The sequence below is a fragment of the Rhagoletis pomonella genome, unplaced genomic scaffold (genome assembly GCF_013731165.1).
Source record: "Rhagoletis pomonella isolate Grant_MI unplaced genomic scaffold, Rhpom_1.0 Rhpom_scaffold_00006, whole genome shotgun sequence".
NCBI lineage: Eukaryota > Metazoa > Arthropoda > Insecta > Diptera > Tephritidae > Rhagoletis > Rhagoletis pomonella.
In genome coordinates this window covers 30,496,166-30,507,707 of record NW_023458560.1, presented here as the reverse complement: position 1 = coordinate 30,507,707, position 11,542 = coordinate 30,496,166, and the positions used below count along the sequence as shown (strand labels likewise).

The 11,542-nt window shown below is 33.7% G+C and overlaps 1 long non-coding RNA gene across 1 annotated transcript in view; it reads left to right on the top strand.

Annotated features, from left to right (window-relative positions):
• The first annotated feature begins 260 nt into the window (after nt 1–260).
• LOC118740567 overlaps nt 261–11,542 on the top strand; it is a 12,301-nt gene continuing 1,019 nt past the window's right edge. The window contains exons 1-2 of the long non-coding RNA XR_004993156.1: nt 261–288; nt 11,478–11,518. This is a non-coding gene — a long non-coding RNA (uncharacterized LOC118740567). The remainder of the gene's footprint in view (nt 289–11,477; nt 11,519–11,542) is intronic.

Sequence of the window (11,542 nt, the reverse complement as noted above, 5' to 3'; positions counted from 1 at the left end):
ACGGACCTTTACGCGTTGGTGATGGCGAATATCGCAGACGATTTAACGATGAGCTGTATGAGCTTTACAACGATATAGACATAGTGCAGCGAATTAAAATTCAGCGGCTCCGCTGGCTTGGCCATGTCGTTCGGATGGACAGAAGAGAAGGACTTGGCTTCACTTGGCATTTTCAATTGGCGTCAGTTAGCACAGAAGAGATATGACTGGCGTGCTGTTTTGGACTCGGCCAAAATCGTTTAGGCGGTTACAGCGCCAAATAAGAAGAAGAAGAAGAATACTCTCGCGGTGATTAACATTTTTTGATTTGTAATTCAATGTATCTATTACAGACATTTTATTTCGAAAATATTTTTTTTTTTTGAGCGCAAACGTCAAGCTGTGAAGCTGTGTTTTTCTGTGATCTGTTTAAATTTTGTGTTTGATAAAGCTGTTTACGCTTATTAAAGTAAAAAATTAAAAAAAGTGTTAATAAACTTCTGGTGCACTATTTAAAGATAAGTAAAACATCGGAATTTCCCGTAAATTTGATTAATTTAACTTGATATTCTTAATTGCATGTGCCGAGTATTTTGTTTCATATAATATATTGTTGTTGTACAATTGTTTTTGTTTGTGCACACTGATTTGGCTCTTTTTGTCTTTTTGTCATTTCTGCCGTTTCATCTTTGTCACAGCTGTTTGCGTTGTGTTTATTAGGTGTCAAATATACAGTGCATCTAAAACTGTTCGCTAACTGATATTTACCAGCTGATTGGTTCACTGATTAATACATCGTTTTCAAAACCGTTTTTGCCTTTTTGCTTCTAAAACCTAAAAATAAATATAATTTTAAACATGTCGTGTATTTACACCAATTGCCACGTTAAAAGCGACTCCTATGTGTCATGCTGGCTCTGCGATGGGATTGCCCATATAAAATGTGCTGGTTTGAGCGGTAGAGTTTTAGACGCTATTAACGAGGGTAAGGGTCTTCGTTGGTCTTGTCAAAAATGTAGATCAACCGAAGTTGATTTATTTAAATTCTTCAGGCAGTCCAGAAATGGTTTTTCTGAGATCGGGAAGGATCTGTCGGCGCTTGTTGAGAAATTTAAGCATTACGAAAAAATGTTTAGGTCTTTCACTTGTCTCGACGACCCTACACACTCTGAGGATAGCCGAGAAAATAAAGGTGGGCATGTTATTAGTCCACCTAAAAAGACAGCCACGGATTCTAGTAAAAAAAATCCTTCATCCCAGTCCTCAGAACTTATTAATTTATCTTCTCCATGCCCTCAGGCATTGGAGCCCCCAATTTCTAAAGCCATATCCACTAGGTCTACTTCTAAAAATAGTCAAACCGTTGATTTAACAGTGTTGCCATCAACATCTCAAACTCCACTGTCTAACTTAGTTCCTCCGAATAATTCGGAGCCCCGCACATCAGACATCATTACCAAAAAGTTGGTTGTAATTCCTCCGAGAAGATCAATCTTTGTCTCTAGATTTGCTAAAGATACTTCTTCGGATGATGTAAAGTCATACATATCGACTAAAATTAGAACTAAAGATGTATTTATTCGTAAATTTAATTTTAAATACGATCGCGATATTTCATCTTTTAAAATTGATGTAGCTTCCGAAGATTTTGATTCACTACTAAATAGTTCATTTTGGCCGACCGGGGCGTTTGTTCGCGAGTTTGAGTATAAACCTAATAAAAGTAATAATAACGTAGCTAAAATTTCTAATCTTAATTCGGATTCAAAAAACTAACTCGCAAGTCTAATTTAAGTATTTACTATCAAAACGTTAGAGGTTTGAATACCAAATTAACTGATTTATATTTAAAAGGTTTTGACTGCAATTATAATATTATTTCCTTGACCGAAACATGGCTCAAACCTCATATTTCTAATTCCGAAATTCTTCCAAATGAATATCAAATATACAGGATTGACCGCGTGGGCAGAATCGGCGGTGGTGTTCTTTTTGCGGTGCATTCATCGATACCATCCGAGGAAGTTAGTCTTCCTGTCATTGAATATACCGAATTTAAATGTATACGTGTACAGGCTGGAAAGACTTATATTTATTTAGCTCTTTGCTACATCCCTCCTAATTCTGCCGTATCGGTATATATGCAGCTAGTTTCTTTACTTGAGACCGTAAATGCAATGCTTACGGCATCCGATTCTATGATTGTTTTGGGCGATTTAAATCTGCCACATATTTCATGGAACATCATTGACACCGATGTTGTACCAGTTTCATCTAGAGATAGTTACAATGTATTTCTGGAGGAAATGGCTGAACTTTGCCTCAAACAAATAAATATATGTCCAAATAAGTTTGGAAAGGTCTTGGATCTCGTTTACGTTGATGATGTTCCGAAGGCCTCTATTAATCGGTGTGATCCCCTGGTTTTGCCGGAAGATGCATACCATCCTACTCTTGAGTTAAGCTACGAAATCATAAATGAAATACATAATAATAAGTCAAGTTCAAGTACTAGATATGTTTTTGCGAAAGCAAATTTCAGGAAAATTAACAAAGAACTTTCAAAGTTATCTTGGCCAATATATAGAGATGACGTGGAGCGTAGCGTTGAGCACTTTAATGATACTGTTTTCAATTTCTTTCGAAAGTATGTGCCAATACGTAATATTGTTCATGAAGAACCAACACAATTATGGTTCACTAAAGAGCTTAAAAAATTGAAAAATAAAAAGTCGCACTCTTTTAAACTGTATAAAAGAACGGGCTTTCACAGTGATTACCTAAGGTACTCAGTTTTGCGGCATAGCTACTTTGCATTAAATAAGAAATGTTATAATTCATATTTATGTAAAATTAAGAAGAATTTAATTAACAATCCTAAATCATTTTATGGTTTCGTAAATTCAAAGCGTAAGGCACATGGTTTTCCGTCCGCTATGCATTATCGCAACACTGTATCTAGCGACAGCCAACTCATTGCCAACATGTTTGCTCGGTTCTTTAGGTCCAATTATTCTGTAGACTTCCCTATATGTGGAGACTATCCGTACGAGCTTTGTCCAATCAACTCTACTTATATTCCAGTAATATCTTCCGATGAAGTTTTACACTCTTTAAAAACCTTAAAAGCGTCATTTAGGCCTGGACCTGATCATATTCCGACCTGTTTTCTTAAAAACTGCGCTGAGAACATCTGCGAGCCTTTAACAACTCTATTCAATTTGTCGCTTAAACATGGCGTTTTTCCGTCTGCCTGGAAGGAGTCTTTCATAATACCACTTCACAAAAACGGCAGCAGGTCGTCTATAGAAAACTATCGAGGCATAGCGAAACTCTCCGCTATCCCCAAATTATTCGAAGCAATTATTGTTAACCAGTAAAGCTTTTGACAAAGTATGGCACTCGTTACTCATCCGTAAACTCGACCTAATCGGCTTTCAGCCCAGTCTTCTTCAATGGATCTCATCTTACCTCTCTGATAGAACACAAAGAGTTATTGTTAATAATTGTTCTTCCAACATCATTAAAGTTTCTTCAGGAGTTCCTCAGGGAAGCCACCTTGGTCCGATTCTGTTCCTGATATTCATTAATGATATTTCTTCTATAATAAAACATTCAAACATTTTAATGTATGCCGATGATGTGAAAATTTTTAAAACATTGTCCTCTATCGAAGAAAGGTCTTTGTTACAAGCGGATCTGAACAACGTGGTTAGTTGGTGTAATACAAACTATATGCCACTAAACCTTCAAACATGTAAAGTTATGTGTTTCTCTCGGAGGGCTGTTCAACCAGCTGTTTATTCAATATCAAATTATAATCTGGAGCAAGTATCCAATTTTGTCGATCTTGGTATCACAATGGATTCCAAACTGAATTTCAACCATCATATTAATGTTACAGTCAATAAAGCCAAAGGCGTTTTTGCATTTGTAAGGCGATGGTCAAAAGAGTTCAAAGATCCTTATGTTACAAAAGCTCTTTTTACCAGTTTAGTTAGACCTATACTAGAATACGGATCTATTGTTTGGAATCCCCGCTACCAAGTTCATTCAGAAAGGATTGAATCAATTCAAAAACAATTCTTGCTTTTTGCATTGCGTAATTTTAACTGGGATTCAGATTACAATCTCCCCCCTTACACAAGTCGTCTAAAGCTCATAAATTTGCCTACACTCGCAAGTCGTAGAGAAATGCTGGGTATAATATTTATCGTAAAATTAATGACAGGCTTGATTAATAGCCCGGCCCTCCTGGCTGAGGTAAATTTTAATGTTCCTTCTCGAATGTCAAGACACTTTCGACCTCTATTTTTAAAGCCATGCAAAACTAATTTTGAACTAAACGAATCATTCCGTGGTTTATGTCAAGATTTTAACTGTCATTCCAGCACGTTTGACGTATCGGACTCGATTTTTACTATAAAGAAAACTATTATTTCCACTCTCAATAATTGAAATACTATCTTTAGCATATCCAATCAGCTGATGAATTTGATTCTGTAGCTGAATAGTTTTAGATCTCGACACTTAACAAACTCCTGTTTCCACTACTCGGCACGAAAAAACTAAAAAAAAAACAAAAAAAAAAAAAAAGGTTCCGTACGTCATGCGGACTGCGCCCCTCGTGTCGGTTGGGCGGGAATGGAGGGTAAAAAGCCGTTGGGAATAATTAATTAATTAATTATGTAAATAAAGAGATTTAGGATTGGTAAGAAATTTTCATTTGTATATTTTTACATATGGGAAGTTCCATGAGAAACTGAACCTTAGTGCAAAATTATTTTTATTATAAAACTAACAAAGGTGTGGATAAGACATTTGGCTCATTCCACGGTGACGGGTGTGACATTTCAACTCACATTCTAAGGCTTAATTCTTAAACTGTAATATAAAATTCTTTAAAATGAGTATTTTCTAATAGCTTTCCGTGATATACACAATGCCTAGAAAAAAATTAAAAAAAAAAAATTTGTCCGAACGAGTTATCTGAATTTTAGCCACTGTGACGGGTATGACAAGTACGCAAACCAAATTAGCTACTACTTACTTGCGTCAGAGTTTCCTCTTAATTATGTCGTCTGCTTATGGTTTTAAATAGTTCATTGTATAGTTAAATAAACACTCTCAACATTTACGCCAAAGTTGCTTACCTCTATTGGAAATTATAGATTATATGTTCCAAATTCAACTGTGACGGGTGGGGCTTGACTTTGTGACGGGTGTGACAAGCTGAGCATTAATACATAAATACACATTATCAGACAACTAAACTAACTTTATTTCTCAAAAAATCGGATTTTACGAACACATACAATATTCTGCCACCTAAAGACGGGATAATCCTTGATCGGACTCTTCATCTCGATTGTAAAAGTAAATAAATACTTAAAAGCAATTCGCGCATATTCCCCTGTGTCATAGCGTTACTTTCGTCAGCTTTTTTATACTGTCCAAGATGTGTTTTACTTCAAAAAATAACTATTTTGTGTATTTTGTGACGGGAGTGACATTAAAATATGCTTTGCTTCAATGTACAGGGTGGCGCCGAATGAGCTATATGGTTTAAATGGTTTATAACTCTTTTATTTATGCGATTATTATAATTTTTTTTTTTTTAAATACAGTATATTATTGGGGAATTTTTTGCAATTGGCTTTGAAAATGATATCCTGTAAGTGATGTCCATTTTCTGCTTCGCACATACGTGCTCTTTTTAGCATATTTTCCATAACTTTTCGCAGAATTTCGGGTGTAATGGCCATGATTTCATTTCGAATGTTGGTTTGGAGTTGGAGAATGGTTCTTGGTTTGTTAACGTATACTCTTTCTTTCAAATATCCCCAAAGAAAACTGTTAAAAAGAATTCAAACCATATAGCTCATTCGGCGCCACCCAGTATTATAACCCAAAATTTGAGGTTTTTTTTGGACGAAATTACGATTTTTTCAAGGTAAAATGACGATTTTTCAGCAAAAGCATTCGGCAACGCTGCTGGCAGGTCATTTCCAGGCGTGGATCCCGTTGGCATAGAGTAAAAAAAAACTGTTATAAAGAATTCAAACCATATAGCTCATTCGGCGCCACCCAGTATAATAAAATATTTAGTACTTGCCCGTAAAAATTTGAAAATTACGCCGTTACAATGCTAACGAATTGTTCTCTCCACTGACGGCGTAACAATGCAAAAAAGATAATAGACTACGAAAATCAGTCTTGTAAATTTTGAAAAAAAATTAACCTATCATATGGGTTTGTAAATGGTATAACCTAAAGTAAAAAAAATATCTGATTTTGAGATAAATTTTGGAATTTTGGCTTTCAGTCTTGAAGGTTAGATTTATTTACTCTTACTTATTGTAAATAATACAGTCAAATTATTAGGTTTATTTTCGTTTCTTTCGGTATCGATTACCGTGGAATGAGCCATTTGTAAAAATTTTAAATCAACCAAAAATTAACAAACTAAAGCTTTAAATGAATTTTTATTACCTTTTTTACGCTTGCAAATCAATTTCTAGGTAAATATTTTGCACGAGTTTAAAGTACTGTCAAATAATTTGCGATCCATAATTCAAGTGTTTGGTAGAAAATTTTATAGCAGAACTTATCTGCTTTTAGTAAAATTGTGTGACTGCTTTATCTATATTATGAGTTATTATCTATATATTAATACGCTAACATAAATTTTGTCTCCGTTCGTTTGGCGATTCTACCGAACCGATTTCAAAACCAAGAACACCGTTGGAAAGCCATTTTTCCGTAGATGAGCAGAGTTTTTATGGTTTCACAATTGAAAATTACGGCCAAAACTGTCGTTTAAACATTTTCGAATTGTGTATACATGTTGCTCCAACATGTTCAATTTGACATGTTTCGCCTGTTGTTTCACTACACATTTGAAATTAAGCTTTGAAATAATGATAAATATGAAGATGAAGAAATAAATGATAACGATGAAGCCAAAAAAAGGAAGACAAAAGTGAAGATAAAGACGAAAATGGAGACAATGACAGATACATAATAATTAGGGTAACTAAAAGGGTAAGAACATTTCTTGAATTTATGAAGTGAAACTTCTTTAGCGGCAGTTGGTTGGTTGGGAGTAAATTGTCAAATTCAAGGGGAATAATGCACATGGAAATAGTTCACAGCGGTTTGGCGGTTTGAGAATAAAAACAAAAACAAAGATGGCTAGAGGTACAGGCAAAAACGAAGATCAAAGTAAATTTAAACACTTTAAGGTAAAGGTGAAGAGGAATATGCAAAAATAAAGATAAATATGAAGAAAAGGATGAGGATGAAGACCGATATTGTTATCGATATAAAACTCGATATTTTTATCGATATAATAATCGATATTGCTATCGATAAAATAATCGATGTTGTTATCGATACTGTTATTGATTAAATAACCGCTATTTCAATCGATATAATAATCGATATTGTTATCGATACAATAATGGTTACTGTTATCGGCATAATAATCGATTAAATAATTGATTTTGTTATCGATTTAGTAATTCATATTGTTAACGATATGTACAACAATCGATACTGAAGATTGTTGTATTTATCGATGAATTAATCGATTTTACAATCGTTGTATTTTTCTATCTTTATGGATATTGTTATCGGTATTTTTATCGACACAGTTATCAACAGGGTTATCGATATACTAATCGGAACATGGAATGTGATCACATTATATGGCAACACATCACACGATATTACATCACATAATATGATATCACTTCACACGATATCACGTGACATGACATTATATGATATTACATCACATTATATGGCATGACTTCACATGACTAGACATCACATCATCTGACATCGTATGACATGACATGGCATTACATGACGTGGCATCACATGATATGACATCATATGGTATGACATCAGAGGATATGACAACACATGACATGACATCCTATCACATCACATAAAATCACGCCACGTCTTATCGCGTCATCGCACCTCATCTCATATACGTGAATAGAAAAAGAAAAGGATATAAGCAAAGATGTGAAAGATAAAAGCAAAGATGAAGACCAAGGTAAAGTTACTGATTTTAAAACCAAAAACACCATTGGAAAGGTAATTTTCTGTAGATGAGGAGAGTTTTTATAGTTTCGAAATTGGTTTAAAATCATCTTTTAAAAATTTCCATATTTATGTATGGTTGTTTTTGCAACCTGTACAATTTAAGCCGTTTCGCATTTTGTTTTACTTCGTATTTGAAATTAAACTTTGAAATAAAGATAAATATGAAGATGAAGAAACAAGTGATAACGATGAAGACAAAAAAAGGCAAAAGTGAAGATAAAGACGAAAATTGAGACAATGAGAAATACTTAAGAATTAGGTTAACAGAGTTGAAATTTTCCGTTAGGAATCGAAATAAAATAAGCCATAAAGGTTACTGAAATTTATCGAATCATCGAAGTTTATTATCGCAACGTATCGAATTATTCCAACTGATCAATGTTTACTGAGTTGTCGAAATTTATAGACACAGAAACTTAGTTGTCCAAGTTTACGGATAGTTATCGAGCTATAAAAACATGTGGGATTAACGAAATTTGTCAAGTTAAAGAAATGTATCAAGTTATCGATATTTATTGAATTATCATTATTTATAGACTTAACGAAATTTATCGAGGTGTCGTAATGCATGAGGTTCTTTCAACTTACAGAGTTATCGATAATTATTGATCTACTGAAATTGGTTGGTTCAACGAATCGAAGTTTATGGAATTTTCTAAATATATCGATTTATCGAAATTTATCGAGCCATCGAATTTTACAGTTATCGAAATTTATCGAGCCATCGAATTTTACAGTTATCGAAATTGGTCGAGTTAACGAATTTTGTTGAGTTATCGAATTTTAGTGTTCTTGAATTTCTTCGAGCTTTCGATATGTATCAAATCATTGAAATTTATCGATAAACTTGAATGTATCGGATCAATTCAAAGTCCTGCCGAAGTCCTCCAAAGACCTTCTCAGATAAAAAAAAATTGCTACGTGTTAAGTTAGTAAACCTCTAAAACTTCTAAAACTAGAAAAACTGTCGAATTTCGACAGTAACTGGCACTCTAGTTAAGCATTATTGGCCTTGTCTCACCCGTGACAAAAAAAGCTAAAAGTTGTTATATCTAATTTCAGAAGTTGTGGTTGCATCAGGTGTTTGTTACATAATGTTAGAAATTCATTGCAAATGTTTACCACAATTGCATTTCCGTTTCCACATAGTTAGATAAGAATAATTCAACAGTGAAGCACGTCCCACCCGTGACAGCTACGGGTGAAACAGTTGTCAGAGGTGGGTTTAAGTGGCTAACAAGCTTTGTTGGAGGTGGACGCAAGGGAGGAGGGGGGAAGGGGGAAATGCGCCCATTAGCTATATATGTATATTAGGGTGCCCATCGAAACATTTTTTTTTTTTTTTTAAATTTCAAAACCCTACCCTCTAATTTTCTTCCTATTTATGATAAATATTATTGCCTATTTTTATAGATTTTTTAAAAATCATTTTAAGGTCGCGATTTTTCACTTTAGAAGTGCATTCAAAAAATGCATACGGCTGCTAATAATTCATGCTCTCACACATTTTGATACACTAGTATGTTTCCATCATTGCCCTATGAAACAGATCTTGAGTGCTGCAGTATATCGTTAGTCTTAGGGCCGGTTACTCAATGTCTGGTTAACACTAATCACCGCTTAAACATAGTTATCGACGTTACCGACTTCCTGTTGTATGCATGGAAAATCTGCGTGGCACCGCCCCTTATGATGAAATGCTATATCTCTGTAGTCCCTTCACCAATCCCCACCAAACTCGGTGCGAACATTGCTTGGAGCCTCACAAAGAAATCCGTTGAAAATTTTTCAAATCAGACAAGAACTACGCCCACCTCCCATATAGCGGTAATTTACAGAAACACGAAAACTGCGATAAATTAGTACATAACTATTTAAGCTAATCTACTCAAAATCGATATATGCAATTTTCATATGTTTCGACGAATTTACATGGCAGCATACAAAAAATTGATTTTAAGGGAAAAAAATCGCTCAAAATCGACCAAGGCGATATTCTAAATTTTTACGCGCAAATATCAAAAAAAAAGATCGCCAAATTTGCGCTAAATCGCCCAATCTTGACCCTCTGTTCGGAGGCGTCATTAGTTTCTATGTCCCTCCGCTTGTGTGAAAACATCAAGACAGATACTACAAAGTAGAGGAGAAGCTCGAACGAAGGTTTTACCAAAACTATGTGAGTGCTATGTACAATATAACTTTTTAAAATAAATTATTTTCCATATTACCTGTCAAAGGAATTAGGTTGATGAAATACATATTTTACTTTTTAAGTGAAATAAACTGATGCATATATATGTACATATATACGTACATGTTCAATGCGTTATATAATTCCCAATGGCAATAAAATGAATGGCAAACATTTACATTATGCCATAAATCTGTTGCAGTTTCGAAGAATGACATACATATGAATAATTATTTGTTGACAAGGAAACAAAACAGCACAAAGTATGTTGTGAATATTTAATAAAATGTTGCGTTTTTCTTATTTTAAATTAGAATTAGAAATTACTTAGATAAGGATTGGCATATAAGCCAGCTTGAATTTTTGTATCTAGAAAAAAAATAATAATAAACGGTAAAAGAAATATGATACAAATGCTAGCAGTTTTAGTAATTTGACCCATTTTTGTAGCAAAAGTTAAAAATAACCAAATAATTAGATTAATAAAAACATGATTTTTTAATATAAGCTCCAATACTTTTGCACAAAAGAAAAAAAAATAAACCCTTGACTGCCAAAGGGTCTAAAGAGGTCACTTCTCAATTTGTTATTTTATTAAAAAAATTAATTGATTCTAAATATTCGTTTTAACCTTTTCATGCCAGATATTGCCTATGAGCTACATTGACAATTTGGTTTATAAATCTTGTTTTTTGTTTGTTTTAAATTGACAACTTAAAATATTGTGAGGGCAAAACGCGGAATATAATACCATCACTTTGGATCAAATGAGTTTTAAAAATCTTTTCGTTGTGACATATGTGCGCAACATAAATGTTGTTAAAATTCGTTCAGCTAGGTTTTAAAAAATAAACAGAATAAATTCAGTTTTTCTTTAAACAAAAGGGTGTAGGTTACAAAATTTATTAATCAAAATCTCAAAAATTGTTTTTAGTTATAGTTAGAAAACTTTGCAATCGTTTATAAGCAACATTTCATAATTGTCAAACCAGCAATCAATGACGTTTGAAATTTATACTAGTTCATATCTAAGGCTCAACCAACAATACTATGTCATAAAAAACAGTTTCAGCCCTACCCAATTTAATGCGGACACGAAAGGGTTAACGAAAAAATTTCTACTTAGTTATAAGAGCTATTTATATAGTGACCATTTTTGAAAAACATTATCAAATTATATTATTTTCAGTTGGAAATCAGAATGGAATCCAAACAGTTTGTTGCTTGGAGGTCAAACTTAACTGCTCAAGATTA